Here is a 24,979-nt window from a genome sequence, read left to right as displayed (position 1 = left end):
TGCAGCTGCAGGTAGGACAGACAATCGGTTAGCATCGCTAGTGCGTGTGGGTGTATGGTTGGTCCCTCGGTAGTTGGGCGGCTAACACAGGTGCATAACAATTCGTGGCATAGATGATTGGCTGCTGGGGCGTGCTGTTGTTTTTCGCTTTCGCTCTTCTTTTTTTTGTTTTCTTTCTTCTGATTCTTATTTTCTCACAGTGTCCAGCCTACGTGTATATTAAAAATGCATGACACACTAGAGAAAAAAAAAAACAGTAAAGCATTAAGCGGCAGTAACACGCGGCTGAAGAGGAGGGAGGCAATGGAAACAGCAATTGCATCTATTGTCCTTTTTACCTGCGAATAAGGCGGATGCTGTATTTTCAGTTTTCCACTAGTGACCCGTGACGACACGGCACCTCGCACTGGGTTTATGGAAGATGGGTTTTGGTGGTGTTCGCTGCATTCAGCATCTGAACTGCTCATGATTTTCAATCAGGCAGTGCTAGCCACTGATTGGTAGTCCTTGATTTAAGGATAGTAGATCAGTATCCGTGATGCAGAAAATTGACATCTAGTATTAGATTAGCATACTGACTGTATTGCGTTCAATAGTAGATGTACTATATTTAGTTGAGGTTTGAATCAAGAAATTACAGACCGAGTTACATAGCTTTTGATTGCTTACAGCTTCTTAACAACTTCAATGGAAAAGCTGTACTCCATCAGGGATGTGAACTTCGCAGAATTAAAAATCAATTTCGTTTATTCGATGCTAAGAATGGGGCCCTTCATGATTATAGTCAGCTTTTTGTATGAAGTTTGACAGTTGGAGGCTGAAATCATGTAAACACTCCATACAAAACCACACATAAAACTGCTCAAAAAAATGGCAAAACAAGGTTGTGTTTTCATTTATTACAAAGTGCAGTAAATAGATCAGGCGATGGAATTTAGAATCAAAGTGTAAGAAGTCCAGGTGGTCTCATAGCATGTTTTTATAACCAAATTTGAACATCATTTTTTGACAGGATGGGTGAAATTTTTTGTTGAAACAAGCTTTCTGGAGGCTTGACGAATTCTCTAAACACTCTTAAAATCTTCAATCAGAAACAGAAGCAATAAAAATCAGCCTTGTAAATTCATACATCTTGGGATAAGCCCATCTGTATATTATACCTACTAAAATAGCTGCTTGAAAACTGCGATGGAATGTAAACAGCTGACAGGCTGAAATTTCAGTCTACGAACTTAAAACGGAAAGGGCCCCAATTTTGGTTTTGTCTTTCGCTCTACTGATCTCGTACGTATTTTGTATGTTTGTTATTGCACTCTGTTCTATTCGATCCTGGCTTGTTCTAATGATTATTTTTATTAGTGTTATAATTATTGGTAATATTTTTATAATTATTATCAATAGTATGCTTAGTATTATTTTTATAAATGTTGTTTTTTCATGATTATTTTTAATATAATCAGTTTAATTATTGTTTTTAATAATAATATTATCATTATTGATTTTCCTATTATTGTCATTATTATAATTGTTATTATTATTATTCACATTATTAATTTATTAATAATTTAAAAAATAATATAAATAATATAATAATGTAATATAAATATACGAAAAAATAATATTTATTAAAAGAGGCAAATACGGTCAATCGGCTCGAAGTCTCTATAAAAAATAATATGTATTAGTTCAACAATCTATTCCATAAATCTAACAATCTGAATTAGAGCGCTGTTTATCCGGGCTCATCGACCTCGCCCGGATATGCGAAAAACACGGATAATGAGTCAAAAGATCTATTTAATTACAAAATTCAGATTTTTGTTATTTCTCTTATTTTGTGATAAAAATTATCCAGTTTCTATGAAATATGAATATTTCAAATTTGCCATGAGTTATAGTGTTGTTTGTTTTGTCAATGTGCTCTGATAACCGTATTTTCAAATATCCTCCTGAGAACGCAATGTCACCTTCGTAGTGAACTGTCATTTCTCAACAGCACGGATAAACGGACAGCCGGATAAAAATACCCAGTTAAACGGTGCTCCACTGTATATACTATTTATTATTTCAATTTGCAACGGACCATACTGTCTAATTAAGATGAGTTACAGAACAAAGCTACATAGCAGAATTAGGGCTTTCATCACTTGAATACTTGATTCTCATTACTTTTTTTCAATTGTCAAAATATCTCTTGCCTGATTACAATATTTTTTGACAGAAAAGGCTTGTTTTGACCTGTGTAACGTCTAAAAATACATATTAGTTAAGCCCAGTTCTTGGCCTGGACAAATAATCTTTGCGACTACGCTATTAGAAGGTCGTAATAAATAACGAGCTGCAGGATTGATTATTTTATAATCTTGTCTGATTATTCAATAAAAATGATTAATTTTAGATGATGCTCTGCTTCTTATTATTATTCTCCTTTTTTCTTCTTTTGATTATTGGTGCAACGACCTACGTGGTCATGTCTGGTACTTATGATATTATTAGAAACTGCCGCTCTAACTAAAATAGAAAACAAAGTAAATTCTTTAGGCTGGCACTTACGGTGCGCCAAACAATTAGTTTTTTCCTTTATTTCCTTCGTATCTTCGTTCATATGTGTTTTTGACCGCAATGAACCCGTTTCCGCGGTTTTCTCCTTTTGTATCTGCTTGCGCATACAAAACATCGGCTCAGCTGACAGGCCGTTGGAAACATTCAACAGTTTCCAACAGATATGATAATCCATTTACAGATAAATCACCGTTACAGATTTATGATACGAGTGGTTTTTAAATTAAATTATCTTTACAAGAACAGCGTAGTGTTGTTAAAAAAACAAAATTGGTTTGAATACATATTGAACAGTACTGCTCTTCAGACGAATATGTGAACTCAGTCTGAACATTGTTTAAATTTTGCCTTTCCCCGTCGAAAGTTGTAGATTAGCATAGTAAGTGCGCCACCAGCAAGGCGCTCTTACTATGCTAATCTACAATCACTACACATTACAATGAAGATACGATGGTTACAAGACGGAAGGCTTCGCGTAGTGTGTACATAGTCAAAAACACAACATCCTCAAACTTTGAACATTCCTGCGACCTACGATCTAGATAAGCGCCAAAAGGTTGTGTGCGAAGCTAAATTGACAGTTTTCTTGAAACACTGTACTTCTTATTTCAAGCCCATCGATTGGTGTCAAAAACATACACACGCAGCAGCAGTGAGTAGAGTAACAATCACAGCAATAAAGATAAGAGTCCTTATGGGCGAAAGTACAGGCGAGTGAAAGGTAGCCTAACCGGGGCCGGTAACCTTCGACCGCTCGGTTCAAAAGGTGCTGCTGTGCTTTGGGAGTCAGTCTCTCCGAAGGACTACGTTGCTGCCGTGCTTGCTGGACTAAGAAGGAAGCTGCCGTACTTGCTGCTACAGTATGAAACGGATGGGAAACCGGGAAGCGAGGGATGCTCGACAATAGTGGTGTATGGTTTCTCGTATCCTTCTACAGTCGATCCTTCAACTACAGGTCGGCCATCTAGGCTGAAGATCCGACTGTCGGGAGGAAGGGTGTGATATACGTTGTCAGGGAAAAAGGTAATTAAAACGGATCAAATCAGCATTAAGATAGTGCCGTAAGCGTGAGCCCCGAATCTCCCCGAACCATCCGACTTCCCCCTCTTCGGCCATGCGTACCGTGTAATGTGTGCTTGCGTAACTCGTTGATGCGCTACTGTTTGTTGGGAAGAATGGCAAGAAATCAGTTCGAATTGAACGACTGTGAAACAATGACATGCATGCCTGGCCTGTGGCTTAGCGGTGGAAGTGGTATCACGGGAAGTAACGACGGGAGCGGACGGTTGTAACCATCTGGTTTCCTGCCGGGTCGGGTCAATAAATTTCGAATAATTTCCGTTCGAGGTAGTAGCCTCTGGTCAAAACCTCTAGCAAAGAATAATGGTGTCCCCGCCTCTGGCCGCGGAAACCTTCCTGCCCCTTGCCGGGACACACAATACAAAAGGATTTTCAGCAAAGAATAAGACAATAAGAAGGTCGCCTCCCAGGGAGAGAGAGAGAGAGTGAGGGTGCACGATTGTCCTGTCGACATGTTTTTCCGTCCCATTGGTTACGACAATGATGGCTGGGTTCAACAGTGCCCTTAATCTATTCATTTCTTTTTATTTCTTTACGACCGGGCCTAGGCGGTGCGGAGCGGACGCGCACACGAGGAGAAAAGTCATGAGAACTGCTAATGAGTGATTTTAAAAACCCCGTCTTTAGCGCCGTCCGGTCGTCTCGGAACAGTAACACCTGATCCCCGCACCTAGCAGTCGGAAGTCATTCGGAAGTTAATGCTCACTCTCGCTTTTCCGGGCAGATGGAGAGTCGGAAGCCCGGCAAAACATGGCAAACTCACACACTAACACGAAGGACTTATTAGCATATCTCCGTCTAATTATCTTGCCGCACCCCCAGCGACACGAAGGGTTTGCAACAACACAAACACATGTGTCTGGTGTGCGTGTGTGAGAGCGCGACCTTTCGCACAACCCGCTGTGTGTGGCCCGTCGTATGAACCGTTTCTTTCGTCTTTTAAAAGTAAATTAAAAAGATTACGGTGCTCTGGTCACACCTTTTAGCTGCTTCGAAGGCTAGCGGGGTTTCCCGGGTCTATGGGGGTGTGTAAGGATTACACACCGTTTTTCGCCACGAGTCGGTTGCACAGGCTGTGGAAGAGAGACGTACGCGCTGGGTAAGAAGCGCTTCGTACGTCGTCGACGTGTGCACAGGGACATTCCTCGGTGGTGGGAAAGGCCGTTTAAAAACTTCCGCTGTAGAACACGGTACACACAGGACAACAACAACGTGTACGTGTGACACTTTTGCGCCTGGCAACAGCTACAAAACCATATGCACACCGTCGATCTTAAGCTGTTTATTAGGAGCAGCTAGAGAATGACTAAATTATGTAAATTTTATTCTAGCTTCGAAAAACAAAAAAAGGTTATCACTGATCTTTGCCGACTGTGGGTGGCGAAGAAGCGGGTGGCAAGTGAACAATGTCGCGTATTTTTAAAATCCTAAACCTTATTCAATGTTTTGTGTTTTTTTGACGAGTCTTAGTTTCGATTGATTTTGTGCATAAAATATAGTATTTTTTTTATTAGATATTTTATTCATGGAGTGTTTAATGAAGCTGTTTGTTCTATAAGCTTGTCAATGATTGCATTCAATGTATAAATAATCTTATTAATTAATTTGTTGGTTATTGGTACATTATTTGAAGTACATATTAATGCACTCATTTATTTATTTTTTAAATTAGTAGTTAAATTGGTAGTTCATCAAATTTTATCCAAAGTGTCGCCAAATTCTTAATTAACACTTATTTACATATACCCTCATTTACACTAATAACGTGGTGCAGGTTTTTGTTACCTAAAACCTATAAGATACAAAATAACATAAATTCAGATTTGGCATATGGTACGAAACGTATATGAAGAAAAGAATGAAATTCACTGTATCTTCCATATCCATAACAGTTTTATGGGGACAAAATAGGGTTTGTTTGGTAATCAAATCGTTCTTTGAATACTATTTTAACAATTCAGAAATCAGCTTCGTGTTAGCATTAGACCTGTTGATTACTGGGTCAAACGCTAATTTACAATGCAAGTTTCAGTGCAGCAACATGAGGACGTTGGTTTTTTTTCTTTCCATTTTTGCCACACCACCTCATTTTCGAGTTCCACATATTATACACACATTGTCAATTTGCCCCGGTTCGTCTGGTTCGTCCTATGGCATACCTCGTGCAGTTCCTGCTCCCTTCGTTTACATTCCTGCTTTACAAATTTCATCCCTTCCCCTCTCGTCAACCGTCGTCCTGGTGTGTTTCATTAACGAAAAGTCAGCACCACATCCGTGTGTGACCTTAACAGTGACGTAACGGACACCCCAGCAACTGAATGCAAGAGAAGGAAGGTGAGAGGAGGATTGTCGACGGTGAAGAAACATGCATGTATGTGTGGATGTGGAAAATCCCGATAGTAGTAAACCGTAGACTCTCATTCACCACATTACGGATATGTTGGATTGTCCCAATTATGTTCCCCGAGTTTCCCACCCGGTACAAACAGTCAAAATAAGATAGAAAAAGTGCCCCAACCAGAGAGGAAAAAAAAGAATGGACACGAGACACATCAACGACCTCAACACGAGTCATGGGCTGGGATGACGGACGGGGGGTCGGTTGTGGTGGTTTGACCGTGAAAATTAAAAGTTGCCAAAAATATGCACACGGTCCGGGGCTCGGATCCGATCCGGTGCTCCACCGCCCCCCAATGGAAAGCATCAACAGCGCAGCCTTTTTCCAGTGCAAACAAATGGCTCACTCTAGCGGTTCGTGCTGTCGGGAGTGTGCTGGGCTGAGAAAACATATGTTTTTCCCCTGGCCGAGGTGGCGGAGCAGACCGGGCGGGCATCACATGGAGTGTGTCGATGTGCGAAAAAGCAGTTAATAATTGAATCATTGCCCAATTTTCCCAACGGGTTCCACATGATTTTCCACGTTGCTTCCCTACACCACCCACCCGACCCATTAATGCGTGGAATAAGCCGGCACGCCCTGCCGGGCGGAGGGGTTGTCGAAAAACATAATCATCCCCCTCTTGGAACCCGGCCGGTGTGGAAACCCCTGCCGCGCCGAACCAGCGGAAGCAAACCATTCCGCAAACTAAAAAAAGAAAATATCTTCCAAAAAATGCAAAAAACCAACATAAAAACAACGCGGCTGATGACAAACAAACGCGCAGCGGAAAACGGCGGAACGAATATAAAACAAAAATAAAATAACAAAAAAAAAACTCGAAAACATTAACCAACACCACTCATCCTGTCCCAGTGCCTGTTTGCTACTCAGTCGAATGATTATAGGTTAATGATAAGCTCTCGTTTACTAACACACAGGCCGCCGCCGCTGCCGTGTGCCGAAAAACGAAATGAATGAATCAATGCACATGCACATTCGGGTTGTGCCGGCGCGGGAAATCCTCCCAACCAGTGCCAGAGGGAATCAAAACAAAAACCAACCCGAAAAACGGACGGCGGGCCTCCCAAAATTTGCCCACTTTCACCCGCCACCCCATACACACACACACACACATACAGAGACACACACTGGAAAACTCTTTCGACACTAGTCTGGGGCAAATGAAAAATCCGACCGTGGCACAGTCGACACCGAGAGCGACCGCGTGCCAAGGCCACAGTGAACAGAGCGTCATGTGTTTTATTTTTGGGATTGTTAAAAAATAAAATTCCAAAAAATTATAAACAGGTCCAAATTTATCGTCCTCTCGACCACACACTGGTGTGTACACACCGGGCGTGCCAGTTTTTGGGACCGTGGGGAAGATTCGTCGATAGCGGAGCGGATGAAGCGGCAGAGATAGCACACTTTTAATCGGCCTTACATAATTGCTGATTTTAAAATTGCAATCAATAATCATTACTGGTGCCCAGCGTGACTGTTAAAGTTACTCATCGATTATTTCCGTTTCACTATTATTTACTTTGCTGTTTTATCATAAAAGTCGTTTTGTGATGTTTTTTTCGGTATCATATTCTTCTTCTGGTCTTGTATTATTCTGATTGACCTAGAAATGGAAGTGTAATGCACATGTAGCGGTGATGTAGCTTTCCTGTTGAAAGTAAAATTATTGTTATTTTTTACTTTTGTCTGCTACATGTGGTCTCAATAATTGGAAAAATACGTAGAGTACGTCGATTTCTACATAATTAGCTCTTAATCTCAAAATTTATGCCATGGAAATGTTATGGAATGTATGTCAGCAAATGAAATAGTGTGGTCAAATACCCAACAAGTTATGCGTTTTGCGATAAATTTGTTTTGTCATTATCAAACAAATAAAATCTTTTTCTCAATTGCATCATGGAAAGCCTAAACTATTATGTTGCTTTTTCTGTTGTTTGTCTCTGATCATCAGGCGATTGACGCTTCCAACCGACAGAAAATGTCTATACCAAGATGAATATTATTTGTAGTAAAGTGTTTGGATTATCGATGAACTTTTGCATATAAACATAGACTTAATAAAGAAATTTACCACGACAGGTTCGTTCTAGACATTTACCGTAAGCGAGTATAAGGACTCTCCTGATGAATTATTCGATATTTTTGGATTTTTTTTGTACTTGCATTGTTACAAATTTCAATTTAACCAAAACTTTGCGAATACTACCTGTGATTTGTTTTCCTTTTTGTGGTTCCAATACAATACCTACGTGTTTTATTGACATTTTCTGAGCATGTTTAGTTTTTGAGGATTTGAGGCTTAAGTGGTTCCTTTTTATGAATTTGAATCACAAATAATTTAAACAATCAATGAGATCAATTGTTTCCACAGATTCAAAACTTCTTTCTTTTTCTTATGCATTTCCTTGGCTTTTTCCAGTAATATTTTTGAGAATTACACCAAACCCATTTTTACCCATACACCAGACTATCTTTGTATTTTATCGAAATATGGAATGTATATTAGTGTCACAGGTGTAGTAGAAAAATTACTACGCGTGTATTATTATGGGGTAATAATACACGTGAAAATACAATAATAAAATAAATCTCACAATATACAACTTAGTATAACCCTTGAGGCAATTCTGATAATGATAATCTGGTATATTCGTAACTAATGATTGCTTTTCTGTCTTCCACTATTTTCATTGAAACTTTCATTACAAAACAATGTTTTAACCTTTTTTTTAATTATTGTACATTAAATGCGTATAATTCTATTGAACAATTTCCAACATACTGAAATCGATAAAAGAGAGCCCAGTTTTTCTATAACCCAGTGTTTAGGACAATACGAAAAGCTTCTACTTTACACATTTGTCCTAGGTCCAAGCCGGGATTCCGCAAAATAATTAGAAAATTTGAACCTGCTGACGCATGCCAATCGTAAACAAAACCCTGTCCACGTGACGGCACGATGAAAATGAGGATTTAGGCTGTTGAATGAAATAGGATCGATGTTTTTGTTTAAAAGTCAAAATGTTTGCTATCCAATCGTGAGAAACAATTATATTTGTTTGATATCAATCAAAATATACAGTTTAGTAGATGGTTCACAAGGTGCATATGTACCCTTATGTTGTGGTTCATAATTCGTAACAGTTTAATCTGTCGATGTAATTCGATTTGATCGGTGTATGTATTATTGCTTTCAATAAGCTTATCATAAAATCAATTCATTCGCGGACCACTTCTTTTAACGCCACGGACCACAGGTTGGAGACCACTGATCCAACACACTAAGATACCATAGAAACATAGACCAAAATGCTATCAATGTTTGGGCTGGTCTTTATCGTCGTTTAATGTGGGTAGTGTGCACTCTTAGTAAGGTATTAATAAGTAAGTTGCTCGTTGATCCGTAAACAATTAGATTGTTTGTAATTAAATAGATGTGATAGGCAATATACGTCCAACACACGTGGAATAAAATTGATAAACCCTGAAAACTTCTAGTAGTCACACATATGTCATACTCGATCAGTACGTTTCCTTGCCTTGGTTGTCAGCCCATGAAAACATCTTTTATGTGCAAGGCTTGACCACTTTGTACAATTATTCTAAATTTACCAATAGACGCGCATGTTTACATTACAGGGTTTACCTAGCCAATTCGGCATCGTCAAAGCGTTATCGGTCGCCGTAAATACTTTTTCGGGCGTCGTAAACCCTCAATTGGGCACTGTCATTTCTATTCGGGCCTTGTGAAGTATGAATCGGGCAAAGTACAGAACGAATTGGGCCTACTTTATATTTTGTTGCTTTCTAGCTGTAAAACAATACTTTTTTGCTAGTAATTGAACTGATATGTATGAAAATTCACTATTTTTAAGTTTAATCACATAAAAAATTATTCAAATTCCTTTTTTTAAATTTTTAATTCAAACCCGTACAATGCATATTTGGTTTTATATATATTTTTTTTAAATATAATATGTTTGGTGATTTAATTAGGTAAACATTTTAAAATAATACATAATAAGTTAAACAACATGCAAAATACGTATTTTTAAACAACTTTATAGATCAAACACACCGAAGCTACCGATTTAACACCTTAGTAGGACGCTTTCATTCTGTACTATGCCCGATTCATACTTCACAAGGCCCGAATAGAAATGACAGTGCCCAATTGAGGGTTTACGTCGCCCGAAAAAGTATTTACGGCGACCGATAACGCTTTGACGATGCCGGATTGGCTAAGTAAACCCTGTATATGTTTGTTGCAACTGATAATAACAAGTAACGAAAATAGTTCTACAAATCTCTTACTTATCCCAAACACGGGTGGTTTGATAGACAAAAAAAACTCAGTGAGTCAAGTAACAGAGCTCCACATCGACACGATCGAATTTACTTGCCTGTGTAAAATGGACCCATAATCTTTGCTCTGACGGTCCAGGCACTTGCACTACAACCCCTACTCCAAAATCTTAACACTGCAATGACCGGTGAAGTCATCATCCGCTCTTCCGTGTGCTTTATCCTATCGTTATATTGCCAGCAGAGTGATGGCACTATCCATTAGCATCCATTGATCAGTTTTTATTTTTTTATTTTAAAAGAGTTCCTTTCACACGGTGATGGGCACAGCATTCGATTCTGCACCCATTCAGCTCCATAATGCAATTGAATGCAAACGACTCTGACGAGAAGCGGCAAATAAAAAAAAAAAGGGAAACTCACTCTGTCTTAGGTGCCTCGCCTCCCTTTCCAGCGGGCATTCTATTTAGCCAATTTGCACGCTGTTGGAAGTTTTATTCATTAAAGTTATTGAAGGATCGGTTTTTAATAATTCATGTAAGATAATTTGGTGGCCGACTGGTGGTGAGTGATGGGGGCCGCCTCTTCGGCCCTATGTCTCGGAGAAAAAAGACTTGGCCAGTCCTTTGTGAACTCGCCCCTTTAATTGATCCTTTTCGTCAGCAGTGGGCCCCAAGGGAGAGGGGGGGCACTTGCTCCTTACGTTTTCTCTCGCTGGAAGTTGCATCGTTCGGTGCATATTCCTTTTCGACCCACCGCACCAGCGCGCTCGTCGGCATAATCCTTCATTATCTCTGCTTCCTTGAAGTGTGCACTTCAATGAAAAGCAACCTGTACGGTTCTCGGTGTGCGGGTGGGGCGCAGGGGGGGGGGGGGGGGGTTAAAAATCGACCACATTTTTGCAGCAGGATATGAAACGTGTATTTATGTTTTTTCCCCGTTCTGAATTTCATTGCAAACTCATTGAGCTTCGCTCGGTCCGAAGCACTTCGTTACATTACACCACTGCAGCTGGTGCGGAGTTTTGTGCAGTGTATTTGTGTGTGTGTGTGTGTGTGTGTGTGGGGGGGGGGGTTGTGTGTGCATTTTTCCTCCCGCTCTGTTTCGCGCATTCGTTTCTTTTTTGTCCTGCTGCACCATGGATTTTCCTCGGATCTGCACCGATCTGAAAATCATCTTGTTGTGCGCGACCAACCTCTTCCCCTCGTGCCACGCGCCCATACCCGGGAGGAAGTAAAAGTGAACTCCAGATCCATCCCCCTCTGCCCAAGGATGGTTGGTTGTTGTGGACTGGTGAGGTAAAAAGGAGAGTATTAATACAAAAAAATCAAGCGAATCGCTTGCAGCGCAGCGCAAAATTCAAACTACGCCAACAACAAAGTCCTGCGCGATCCTGCTGCCGCGAGGCTTTTTTTTTGTGTGCAGACCCGTGCCCACTCGAAGCTGCACTCTCTGGTCGTTGGCGAGCGACGGCGGGGAAAGTGGTGCCATGCGGGCGCAGGAGCTGTGGGCAAGCTACCAGCGAAACGCAGACATTGATGCGAACGATGCACATCATCCAATCCGCCCGGCGCTATCGGTTGAGGAAGGGTTTTTTTTCGTTTGCTTGTTTGCACTGCGACTGCAATAGAAGAAGTTTTCCCGCTTATACATTTGCGGCCTACAACACACGCTGTCTGTCCCCCAATTTCCGCGCCCCATCGGGCCCCGGGTCTGGCCATGGTGGGCCCCGCGAGCTGCCAGTGTTGTACATGCTTTCCTTGTGCACCAAGCAGCGCGGAAGGTTTTGCCGAAATGCTCAGCCGCCGCCCCACAAGTACACCGCACCGATTGATAGATATCGCTGGTAATGATGACGCGCGCGGGGCCCGTTGGACGTTCAAAGACACACTCAGAGCCCGGACCGAGCAGGTGGAGGTTTTGGGGGTTTACGTTGGACAGAACGGGCAAAGTAAACAGAAAAATGCAATTTTTCCCATTTTTCTTGTGCACTGTGCATTTTGTCTCTCTTTCTCTCTTTTTCTCTCTCTTTCTCTCTCTTTCTCTTACTACACCCTACCAAACTCAATGGGCAGTCGGGCATAGGCAGCAACAGCAGCAGTGGCAGTGAAGCGGATGGAAAGTTTGGTCGACTAAGAGGAAAAACTGCATTCGCATAAACCCTTTCGTGCGCCTCCTCCGCCGCCGCCGTACCTTCTATATTGCATTTGTTTTTTTTTGTCCATTACCCCCCCACCCCATCCCACCCAAGAGTCTTTACAGCAGTGAGTTGGTTGTTGTTTTATTCGTTCAGTGCTTCCCTCTATCCTTCTTTCTCCCATCTCGACACACCATCTCTTCACCGTATGCTTCTTGCTCCTTCGGGTTTGTGGCTATGGCCGCTGCACCACTGCTCCTCGCATTCCCGAATTGCATAGAACCGGTGCGAAGGTGCAGTGGGCTGGAGTGGTTTACTTTTTTTTCGGGTAGTGCGTAGGGAAATAGGTACATAGCGAAACTAACTGGTGCAACGATCTGATCCGCGTGTGTAGGCACGGGAGAGAGAGTGCACATTTGTGTGCATCCGGTGCATGCGTACGGCCGAGCGTGTTTTGTTGCATTTTATTTTCTCCGGGGTGCAGGGGAATTGCATCGCGGGCGACAATTAATGGGGCAATTAAATCAATTTTAAATGGTAAAATTCTAACCAAAGACCTTCAAACCCTTTTGTACAATGTAAAAATCCAACCTGGACGGCTTTAATATTTGAAGCGTAGCTGCGTGTAAGGAAAACTGTGCCTCGGTATGCATCCGTTGCACTTTTGGGTGCATGTGCGCTGTGTGCATTAAGGGGAGGCAGCTGCACTGTGACGATCGTGACAGCCTAATATAAGCTTTTCCTCCCCTTCATGCTCTCCGCCTGTACCCGCGCCGTTGTCGATCGTTTGGAAATATTGGAAATATCGGGATAATCGGGAAATGTGTATGTATGCGCCAGCACCCACACAGTGGCTAGAGACCATACACACAAACACTCACACACACACACACACATTGACGGATACATACGCCACTAGCCGAAGCTGCTGCTGTTGCTGTGGGACCCTTAGTATCGGTATGTGTGCGACGTTGGTGGTGTTGGTGGTGGTGGGACAAAAAATAAAAGGTGGAAAACAGAATTACGGCCTCAATTCAAACACAGTTCATGGTGCCCCTTCCTCCTTCTCCCAACAAATCGGGTGGGAAATAGACGCTGAAGGAAGAAAAAAGCGCCCAACAAAAGCCACGGCACAAAAATGTAGGAGAAAGCTTCCTCTCTCACTCGCTCGCGCTTCTCGCTTACTCCTCGGCCCATTTGGCAATGTTGATTTGTGTCTGTGTGAGTGTGGCGGAGTGGGTGTATAGGTAAATCGGGAGATATTCGCGCGCGCTTTTTCCGATTTTCCACCGGCCATACGCAATCAGTTATACCACCGACCTCCTCCCTCCACCCAGAATCGATTCGTGAATGTTCGAATTTTTCGGCTTGCACCCCCTCCCGCGCGCCCGCCCCACCTGTCCAACACTGCTCTCGCCGATTGATGTTGCCAGCGCGGAATGCACCGAGTGCCTGCTACAGCAGTACAACAAGGTTGTTTTTTTCCCTAGCCCTCCTCCTCCACCTCCTCCCGGCTCAATACAGAACGATTCGCACGCGCAGCTATGTGTGTGTGTATGGAGGGGTGTGTTTTTTTTCCTGGTGAGTTTGATTATTTGCATTCGACAGCAGCGCGCCGGAATAGATGGCCAGCTGGGTGAATATACCGCGTGCATACATATACCCGCACCAAGGACCAGGGGAGGAAGAGCAGCATCAACAACAAGAGCACACACACACATAGCACACACACAAAAAAACGCAAACCAAAGGCTGGACTGTCCTCCAACCCGGAGAGAAATAGAGAGGGAGGTGGCAAACAAAAAATATGAAAAGCCGCTCAAAAACCCATCCTACCACCCAACCACCCACATACATACAAAACACAACGGGCGATGCGGGAATTCGGATCCTTTTTGGATTCACGCGACCGTATGCGTTAGAAGGGGGTTGAGACGGGGGTCCGGGAGGGGCGATGTCGCGGACGGGTTGTGTGTGTGTGTGTATACATGCGTCAGCGAATATGTGTCCGGTGTGTATGGGTGTATGGGTCCACCGGTTCGGTTTATTTCCAGTTCGATACTAACCCGGTTGGTTGGTGGCCGTGTGTGTGTATGTGTGTATGTGTGTATGTGCGTGTGTGTGTGTCCTGTATGCCCAATATGTGTGTCCTCGCGGATGCAACATTTTTCACTTACCTTCTGTCGTGGCCACGTTTTTTCCCGTCTCTTTTTTCTCCAGCTCCAGCTTTTTTGTTTCTTGTGTGTGTGTGTGTATGTGTGTGTGTGTGTGGTGGTCCACTACCCGTTCACTTTCGCATCGGGCGAAAAAAGGCGATTGCGATCGACTGGCCAGAGAGCGGGCGAGCGAGCGAAAAGGAGAGAATGTGATAAATGGGTCCAGGGTCCAGTTTTTCCGCCTTTTTTCCGATGGATTTTCTTTTCGATTTTTTGTTTGTTCTCTTTTTTCGGTTGGTTTTGTTTCGCGGATCACCGCCGCTTGCCGCGGCTTCCCCTCCCCCTCTCCCCAGAGGCCCGGGCAAGGGCGCGTGGACGTGTGTGTGTGTGTGTGTGTATGAGTGGCGCACGGTTTTTTGTTTGTTGCGCTGTTTTCCCATATTGCTCTCGCTATTGCTTTTTCCTATACACAGACACACACACGCACGCCTACTCGTGCCATCTCGCGCCATCCGGTAGGGCGCGACGAGGTTCGGTTCTATATCATATCGCCCCGCTTTGGCATTTTTGCTTTTTTTTTGTTGTTGTTGCTGTCAGCGTTTATTTTTTTCTCTCTCGCACTTGGCCATTTTGGACCGGTTTTTCGATTCGATCGCTGTCCCCGGGTGGGCTGCTGATGCTGTTGCCATGTATGCGCGCGTGTGTGTGTGTGTGTATGTGGTCGGGTGCCGTACGTTGGGCCATGTACGCGTGTGTGTATGTAATTACCCCAGCGGTCAGTGTTTCTTTTTCCAGCGCATAATGACGCCTCAGTCACGCTGTTCTAGCGTCGTTGTTAATACGCGTGTTATCGCCGTTCGTCGCGCGATGCCAAAATACCGGCGTCAAATTTCTTATTTTTTCCATTATAAGTAAAAACTCAATCAAGACTCAACCGTTTTCTCACCTTTTCGAACGCAAAACTGCTGCTCTTGGGAAAATCCTGTCTGGCGTTGAAAGCAAAAATTCCTAAAAAAAACAGCAAAGGATCTAATATTTGGAGAAAGGGCCGTTGGAAAATTAGTGAAAGTTGCTCGTGAAACACATCGCACCATCCACCCAAACCCCCTTCCCACCGTGCTTTGGATTAAAACAGTTCGGAAAATGAAGGAGCCAAATTGTTCCTGGTGCAAATTGCAATCGTTGTCTTGTCCGTTTTTGAAAGTAGTGCTGCTGCAACAACCATCTTTGGTTGGTTGATGAGACCATGCCATCCGGTGGATGCAAGTGTCTGCCCAAAAAATAAATTGTGCGTGTGTGTGTGTGTGTGGCGATCTGTGTTACGGAAGCTGCAAAATTGTCAAAAATTCCAAGTGTGTGTCGTTGATTCGGAAAAGAAAAACATCATCTTACCGTCATCGTGTTTTCCTTACCCGGTCGCGGAGTGCAAAAGTCGTGGCCACAAGGCGTACGCGCGCGTTTGTGTATCTTGTGTGTGTGTGTTTGTGCATACAAGTAGCAGTTGGCCCATTTGCCCCGAGACATTAGAGCGCGTCCTCCTGGTGTTGGGATGGCACCAGTCGCTCTAGCTCCTTCGCCTTAGTTCGCTTAGCGCCTTGGTTGAATGTGTGTTTGTGTGTGTTGTACTGTGTGCTTGAATGCAGTGGAGATGAATGCACCGCGTCTTGGCAGAGCGCTCAAGAAGGAAGGTGTATGCGCACCACCACCACCGGTGATCCTCCTCGATCGTGGCCCTTGTGCTTGAGGGGGCAGTGGTCGATTAACGCCGCGAGGTCGTCGTCCTTAGCTTGATGCACGCTGGTGTTCAGCGCTGGATGGTTCAGCGCGCTTAGCGAAACTGCAGGCACTGCTCCGGGCGGACTATGAGCTTGTGCGAAGGAAGTCGCCAGCCCTTGATGCGATTCGCCGCTTCAAACCCTTCTCCGTGCTCCAAGCCAACGAAGCAACGTGGTGACTCAGCCAAAGTGTAATAATAGCAATAACAAAACAAACAAAAACATGATTCCGTTCAGTGACAAGCAATGCACCGCCTAGGCAAAGCCCGTTCGTTCACGTTGGTGAATAGCTTCGAGATTGACCAAACTTGTTCGCGGTGATGCACTTAGTACAACGAATTTCCAATGCTTTTCCAAGGCAAAAGGCTTTGCTGTAAGTGGGGCCGTTAAGTAGAAAGTTACTGGCCGAGCACATCAGTCTTTCGCAACAACTAAAATTGAATCTAACGACGGTTTTTGAGGGTGGTGGCAGATAGAGTTCGGAGTGAGCAACGCCAAATCTTCCAACCTACGCAGGTGTAAACAGGAGTGAAGTTTTGTGAAGAGTGTGAGTTTTGGTTTGGGTTTTAATTTATCTTTCATTTCGTTCCGGTTTTATTTGGTTCAGTTGTGTACTTTTGACTGTACCTTCTCTGGCTGTAACTGCGTGACTCAAATGTTCCAGACCAAGGAGTAAACTGACCGAAACCTTTTGCTTAGGTAAGCATCTTCAAGTCCATAGTAAAGATAGTATTGCTCGTAATGCGTTACATGTTCGTTGAAGTAGTTTGATATTTTATCACAACTTTCGTGTCGAAAATCTCTGTCCATTTGATGCACCCCAAATGGTAAATAACGTTCCGTACTCCAAACACATGGAGGCGCATGGTAGTTTATGAAATGTGCTGAGTACTTTATTAATTTTAATTAGTTTTAATGGCCAGAAGCAGCAATGCTCCAGTTTTCATTGATCTTACTGTAATGTATTTTTTAATGTAATTTAAAGATATAAAAAATCTTTTAGTTACTTTTCTCAATCGATGTTGTGCTTCAATAGCATTAACATTATGAAGGCAAACGATCTCCTTGTATGATGATCTGATTTGCCTTCCAGAGAAATAGCGATTTTACATATTTGTTTGAGTTTTGTTTACTCGTATTTGGGATATAATTATTTGGTCAAAAATCCACCGAGTATGTAAGAAATTTTATGATATTAACGAGACTATTGTTTCATGAAATTTGCGTTGACCTAAACTATTTTAATTTATTTTATTTTATTGGATTATGAAAAAAATTGCAATTGCAACAATTTAAATCATTAACGAACCGTGCAACGTAAATAATTATGAATTGTTCATTCATCATTCTTTGATTCAGAATCACTTTCTCTATAAATAGTAGCTCTCGGTCTCAATTACTCACAATTCAATTTCAAACAATCACGTTGGTTATTGAATAAAGATTGTAAGACCGATCTCTGTCTCCTGAAGCTTTCACACCCATTCTGAATTCCTTCCTGTCGTCCCTCAGACTTCAAGACGAACGAAAATGGGACCAAGAATGATTAATTACATTAATGTTTGGCTTCGCAAAGAATAAACCGTACCAAAAGGACGAGAGAGCAACTCGTCGTCAAAGCATCGGGTGCCAAAAAGATATCGTGACCAAATCATACCAAATCAAAGGCCATCCGAAACCGGTTCGTTCGTAGGGCGCACTTCGTTCGGAAGCATGAACCTCTCCCCCAGCAACTCCCCTCGTACTCGTCCTATTCGATGTGCCCTTCCACTGACGTAGATCGGGAAACCGTCGAGAAAGAGCGATAATTGCTAATACATATAGGGAGAGAGAGGTAGCTAATGCTAACCATGGAAAGATGCTTTGCGAGTGACAGAGAACTGGTTAGTCACCTCATACAACCGAACATTCGGGTGTTCTGCGGGCCGGTGGTGCACGCGGGAGCCGAGCGGCTGCGCAGAAAATAGAAAGTTTTAGTGATTCTAACTTGTACGCACTACCACCACCCCCACCACCAAGCGCCGCGCACTATTAAGAAGCTCCGAGCGAAGGAGCGCGGTGAAAGTATGCAAAACCACCACCCTTCCGATGGGCATCACGCGTGCAAGGGAAAGAGAAAGTCGACAGCTTTTCAGGTTTGTCGCTATATACACGAACCCGGAGCGGTGTGTGTAGTTTGTCAGTGTGAGTAACGCACACGAAGGGGTACGTGGTCCAGTTTTCTCTCCCTAGTGCAGCGCACTACAGCCCGTGTTTGCTGGCGGGGGTAGATTAGGGAGGGGGAAAATCCGCCTGCCAACCCTTGCCGAGGTTAGTTTCGCCGATTGGAAGGGATTCGATGGCTGCCGGCGTGTCTGTGTTGGTGTGTACATTAGATGTTGTGAAACTAGCGGCCAACATAGAGCGCGCATGAGCAGCTTAGGTCCCTGCGGCTTTCCCTGGTGTGTGCCGGCTGCTTTGGCTGCACAGGATGGAGGGGGTGATTCGGAAAATGCTGTATGCGTGTGTGTGTGAGCACTCGCTTTTAACCACATAGTTGTATCTTCTCGTTCGAACGCACCCCCTCCACCCGTACGCGGGAGATGTTTGGGTGAAAGCCCGAAGAAGCTGCGCCGTACTCGCGGTGAGTGCTTTTCCGCGTGACGACGACCAACACCGGTGAAGGTTATGTACTCGTCGATTTTCCTCGGAATTTTCGGCGCTCACCTATACTAACGCGCACGTGGAAACCAACACACTCACCCGGCGGTCTTCCCCGCTTTGGAGAGACGGTGACGACGACGGTGAGAAAAACGAGTAAAAAGGACAAGAAGCCTCCGCCGCCGCCGCCGTATGGCCTCCCGCACGGATGCGACTATGGCCGGTAGGGCAAATGCCGCACCCGTTGTTCCTACCCGCACGAAAGGGACAACGTAGAAAATCTCGCCTATATAGACGCAGCGCCATCGTAGTCGTCGTCGTTTTTTCCTTCTTCTTCTAATGATGCTGACGCGCCAAGGCACGATGGCTCTTTGCCGGAATAACGCGCTTCCCTGTCCCGTGATACATTCTTTCTCTCTCTCTCTCTCTCTCTCTGTCTATCTGTCGCGCACTTACTTTCCCTTCCTCTCTGTTGCCGCGGTTGCAAAAAAGGAAGGAACGCTGGCGCTCCCCAGGTTCTCAAGTCGTCGTCGTCAGTCGTGAGCCAAAAGTCGGACGAGATTGCTGCAAAATTAAAAACATCTTCGGTTGCGCGCGGTTAGAACGAAACGAACAAAACAAAATAGTGCAAAAATAGAGTGCCCGATCGAAGCAACAACAAAAAAAATCACAACATTAAAAAAAACAATAATAATAACAGAGTGTGATTGATTCAAAAAAAAAAAAAAAAAAAGACAACAGTTCTTCAACAAAAAAATGGATACATTTAGAAAATAGACGAATTGTTTGACTGTTCTGCAATCGATTACCCCGTTGTGTGCGCTGAGGCTGCTTTTTGCCGGTTCGAGCCGTTAGGAATAACAACAAAAAAGGAGAGAGCAAACCACGCTGTGCCAGTGTTGTTGTGCCGTTGTTACAGTGGGCAAACATTACGTGTTTCTAGACAAAAAATGTGTTCAAATTGTAATAGGACTTAAGGGAAAACAGGATCATTTAAAAAAAATTAATATTAATAGACAAATCGAAGAAGTAAAAAGGGAATCGGGATGTAAAAACGATTTAAAAAAACGCGAAAGAAGACAAAAAAGAAAACATAGAAAAGGAAAGGAAAATTGAGGAAAGTACTGGCGGAAAACTCGAGAGAAAAACGTTGCGCGATGGAAAAGACAGTTGCAGAAGAATTCGAACGAGAAAGCTTATCTCACGAGAAGAACACTTCTTGTTCCTTCCCTTCCCAAAAGTCCTTTGCTTTGCCCGGCAACAACCTGTAATGGACGTTTCCTCCCCTTTGCCAAAAACACGCTCGGCGTGTGTGTTATATGTATTATTATATATTTCTTCGGTATTCCCACCCGCAAAGACGCACCACTTACCCTGCACGGGTGGGAGGATATAATAAGGGGTTGAGCGCGTGAGAGAATGAAGGGGGGGGGGGGGGTTGGAGGGTCGGTGTATAAAAACCACCCCTTCGAGAAATTTTCTCTATATAAAATTTAGTGTAATTTCCTTCTTCGGCTAAATATTTACCCCGCTGCCGGTCCCTCCCTCCCTCCCTACCTCCTGCTTCTTAGAGCCGGCATGCAAGAGACGATGCTGCGCACACCGAAGGATACGCGCGTGTGCGCGGGTGTACCTGCTTATCGTCGGTGTGTGTGTCTGTGTGCGGGCGTGTGTCTGTGTGTGTCAACTTGTGGTAGATATGCTCCTTCGGAGAAGTTCGGGCAACAAGACGAAGACATCAGGCTCAGTGTGCAAACCCGCGTCCAGACCGACTGAGCATCGGGAGCAGCAGCAGCAGCGTTCTCTGCTCGGAGTTGCCGACCTCTCGCCACAAAACGCCGGCCAAGGATACTTCTGGGCAGAATCTTTGACGGCGCGCAGGAAGGCATCCAGCCATCCTGAGGACAGTGGACTAGCAGATAGCAAGTAGTGGTGGGTGATTGGTGGGGTGGAATGGGAGGTGGTGGCTCGCACTCGGGACTGCTCTATTCTTTCTGAAGGTGGCGACGTCCTTCGGTGGGGACGACGGGTTTCGAAGGCGAATGGGAAAGTCTTCGGGTATCATCCTCCGAGCTTTTACTTGCCTTCGGTGAGAAGTCGTCGTCATCGTCGTTGTCGTCGTCGTCGTCGTCCTCGTCGACATCGTTTGCCGTGGTCTTCGTTGTCTTCGAGAAAGGGAAGCTTCGAGCGGTTTAGCCACCGGCTGGAGAAGAAAGGGTGTACAAACACTGGGGATGTTTTAGTGTGCGCGAACGAGATGGAGAGTGTGCGGCCTGCTCTCTAAGGAGTTTCGGCCGAGTGTGTGTGTGTGTGTAGCGTATTAGTTGCGGGGTTGCTGCGTCTCGGGCGGTGTTGGACACTTTTACACCCCATATTATCAGTTGGTCTCAGAAACGCCAGTACCACAACTAACTCGGCTCTCTTACGGTTCGGACCGGTTGCAAGAAGCAGGCTCCTCCGGGAAAGATTCCGTGTAGGAAAATTAATCGAAAAAAAAAACGCAAACGGAATAAGACATCGCAGCTAAATTCTAATTGGATTAAAAAAATAAAAAAGTCTAAATTAAAAAAAAAAAAACATTTCACAGCACAAACCAAACTTCCAAATAACAACATTTCCTCACCATTCTTTCGAAAAAAAAACCAGGCAGAACCAGGATCTCGAGGAGGCAGCAATAGCAAAAAAAAAAACAAAAATACAGCAAACAAACCAAACAGTGTGTGTCACAGCCATTGTGAAGAGAAAATCCATAGCCAAACCCAAACCAAGTGTGTTTATACAGTGCAAAAGCGAAAAGAGGAAGAAGCAAAGGAAGAAAGCAGTAAAAAAGCGCGCGCAAAATACAGCATAAAAGTAGTAGCACCCATAACAGCGCAGCAGAAATCGAAACTCAGCTCAATCTACACTCTCTCAGTACGCGCGGGAGAAGAAGAAGAAAACACAAAAGTGAAGCTTGCAAATAGCAAACGAAAATCGCACACAACATCAACAACTCTTTACATCACAAAAAAAACACCATTGCGCGCACAAGGACGAATTAAGACACGATCCTTGAAACTGACAACCGAGCGTGCAAATCAGCAATAGTTGAATTGGATTTTTCCACTCGAAACCAGTGAATGTGTGTGTGTGTGTAGATATGTGCTTGTGTGTGAATAGTGAGTGAAATCAACATCAGCATCACCACCACCACCAGCCGCGTGTTGTATCAGTGAACGAAGAAATTGAAGAAGAAAATCAAACGAAGCCGTCTGTGTTGCAAAAGAGAAAGAAGAAGAAACAACGCGTGTGTGTGTGTGTGTAGACATCATCCTTAACACTCGCACACACTGTTGGAAGAAATGTTCCGCAACAACAACATCAACAACATCATCATCAGCGGAACGAAAGCGGCGCTGATCGTCCCACCGCAGCCCAGCAGCAGCAACATCAGCATCGGTGGCGGTTCGGGCGGTCGCGCACACGTCGAGTCAGTGTTGCGACGTTGAAGAAAATACAAGTTGTTCTTGGTTTTAAAACCCCTAATAATCTCATACGTACGATTGTCATACGATGCATTTCTGTTCGAACTCTTTCGTTTGCTCGGTGCGCGTTATTAAACGCACCGAACACTAACTCTCAATACTATAAAACGACTATATAAACCGTGTGTGTCCAGTGTTCTCGAAAAAAAGAAGAAGATCAAGCCAGCCAGAAAGCGAAAGGCCTGGCAGGACTCTTGTAATAAGAATATTGTATAAAAGCTATAATATAAATATAAAACTCCATATACCAATAAACTACTACTAGCACGTAGTGTGTAACGAATGAGGAGGGAAGTGCGTTTTCAAAGTTGGTTAAACTCTCGATCGAACGCAGTTAGAAAGTCAACGCATCCTCTTCCCTCCTGGGGTTTCTGCGGTTTTCCCCCATGGTCAGGATTAACCCTGTAGTGAGTGGTGGAGCATGACGGGACACTGATCATCCGTGTCGACTAGCAGCTCTGTCTGCCGCTACGTACGCACAAGCCTACTATGTTCAGTGGAAACCACCCGGGCGCTGCGCTTCATCTTGCCTTGCATCGACAGCAACATGCCGGCGTACCCCACGGTGTGCAGCGATTGGAAGAGGCAGTGCAAGCGTTCATGTTGCGTTCAAAGGTTGCGTATCAACGTGCCCGTGAGTGAAAAATTATGTGAAATTAACTTTACCGCTACGACGAGCGTCAATAACAAACGTCGCCGCAAGAAGCAGCTGCAGCGTGCGGCATGTGATAATGACGATTGATTAGGTTACGCGCGTCCCGATAACAGTAGTGTCCGCGGGTCCTCCAACGCAACATCCTGTATGCCCTTTTGTGCGCGAATGTGCTGTATGTGTGTATGCGTGTGCTCGAACACAAAACCGAGAAGAACTCTGGTGGCAGGAGCACCACACAGTAGTGAACGCAGCAGAAGTGGGGCATGATCGATCGACATTACGCTGTCTCGGACGATTTGAGTGTGACCAAGCAGACAGGTGGACGACCGGTCGTCGTAGTTGCTGTTGTCCTTACGGATGTGATCCTCACAGCAAAGCAAACCGAATCATGTTATTTCCCCACACGTCACGACACCACCGACTGCTGCACCAGGGGCAGTGCCCGTCGTCGTAGCCGGTGTGCGGGCCCGTTCTCGGGGCCTCCAGTGAGTGGCGTGTGCACTTTTCGTTGTTTGGTGTCTCCCCCCAAATACACGAGCCTCTTTGGTTTAACGACGAGCGCGGGTAGTAGAGGCGTCAGTGTGTGTTGTTGCGCGCCGCACTACTCGTGGAATTTTTTACTACTGCAAAAAGGCCATAATAAGGTGTCCGCCAGCGGGTGCGAAACGACGCGTCCTGGCAAACCTCCGCAACCACCAGCAGCCACCAGCGTGATGCAAGTATTTGCAATCAATTATGGTACGGAAGTGAAAAGCAAACCCTCCCGAACATCGCTGGGAATTTTACGAAACTGTGAACTGCTTATTGTGGGATAAGCTCAATATTATTAGTAACGCATCAAAGCGAGAAATCAACAAAACAGTCTGAGTGTTGAAAAAATAGGCCGGCTTCGAAAACATAGAAACGAAAAACGAAACCAAAACACACAACCCCCACACGAGGGTGCTGATGTAAAGTGTGAATCTCCAACTTCGAGTTTTTGAAACACACACACAAAACAAAAACAGTTGCTCGAGCTTCTTCGAGACATAAGTGTGATAAGTTCTAATTGTGCGTGATCGCGCGTGTGTGCGAGCGAGCGTAGAGCATTAGTAGTAATCGATGAGTGTGGGTCGCGAATTGTGCGGAGCTGTTAGAGTGACAGGAAGCTAGGCAGAAACAGGCGGAGAAAAAAATGCACCAATTGAAGCAAACAATCAGTAGTGTGTGAATTATGAAGCTTTTTACACGCTGCGTTTGACGTGCTGAGAACGAGAGATGAGAACTTATTTGGAAGCGAGCAACTAGGCTCCGTGTTGGATGTAGAGGATGAGCAAACCATTCCAATACATCTTATATAAGTGCGTGAACGTTTAGTGAAAGTGCAGTGAAACCACAAAACACTCTATTGTGTGGCCACAGTGCAACCATCCCGGTGAGTTACAACAGTGCACGCGAGAAAAGTTTGCTCAAAGAACGAAATTTGTGCAGCGTGTGTGTGTTTGTGCGTGTGTAAATGGTCAGAACGTGTGTGTGTGTGGCGTAGGTGTGCTTAAGTGAAGAGTGCACAGTGCAGAGTGTTTTACGAGTGAATCCATGCCGGTTCCAAGCGAAACCAGAACAGCTAGTGACTGTGCAGTGCAAGTGAGCGTGATAAAGTCCTTTTACCACCGGTACGTGTGCAAGTCGCAAAGTTTACACAGGTGATCATTCCACACTCCTCCCAGCAGCTATCTATCTAGAGAGGGATCAACAGAGG

General features: G+C 44.4%; 1 protein-coding gene across 10 annotated transcripts in view; it reads left to right on the top strand.

Annotated features, from left to right (window-relative positions):
* The window catches only part of LOC1270900 (homeobox protein prospero), a 169,752-nt gene that overhangs the window by 45,360 nt on the left and 99,413 nt on the right, over window positions 1-24,979 (top strand). Inside the window, exons 1-2 of one of the 10 annotated variants that reach the window (XM_061648991.1) lie at window positions 15,487-15,558; window positions 17,030-17,121. The exons of 7 other annotated variants lie outside the window; for them this stretch is intronic. The gene's annotated coding sequence lies outside the window, so the exon portion shown is untranslated. Of the gene's footprint in view, window positions 1-15,486; window positions 15,559-17,029; window positions 17,122-19,558; window positions 19,660-21,708; window positions 24,894-24,979 lie in introns of those variants that run through there. 2 more of the 10 variants (XM_061648988.1, XM_061648986.1) reach the window with 2 other exon arrangements.

Source organism: Anopheles gambiae, chromosome 2 (genome assembly GCF_943734735.2).
Source record: "Anopheles gambiae chromosome 2, idAnoGambNW_F1_1, whole genome shotgun sequence".
NCBI lineage: Eukaryota > Metazoa > Arthropoda > Insecta > Diptera > Culicidae > Anopheles > Anopheles gambiae.
This window is presented reverse-complemented; position numbering and strand designations above follow the sequence as displayed.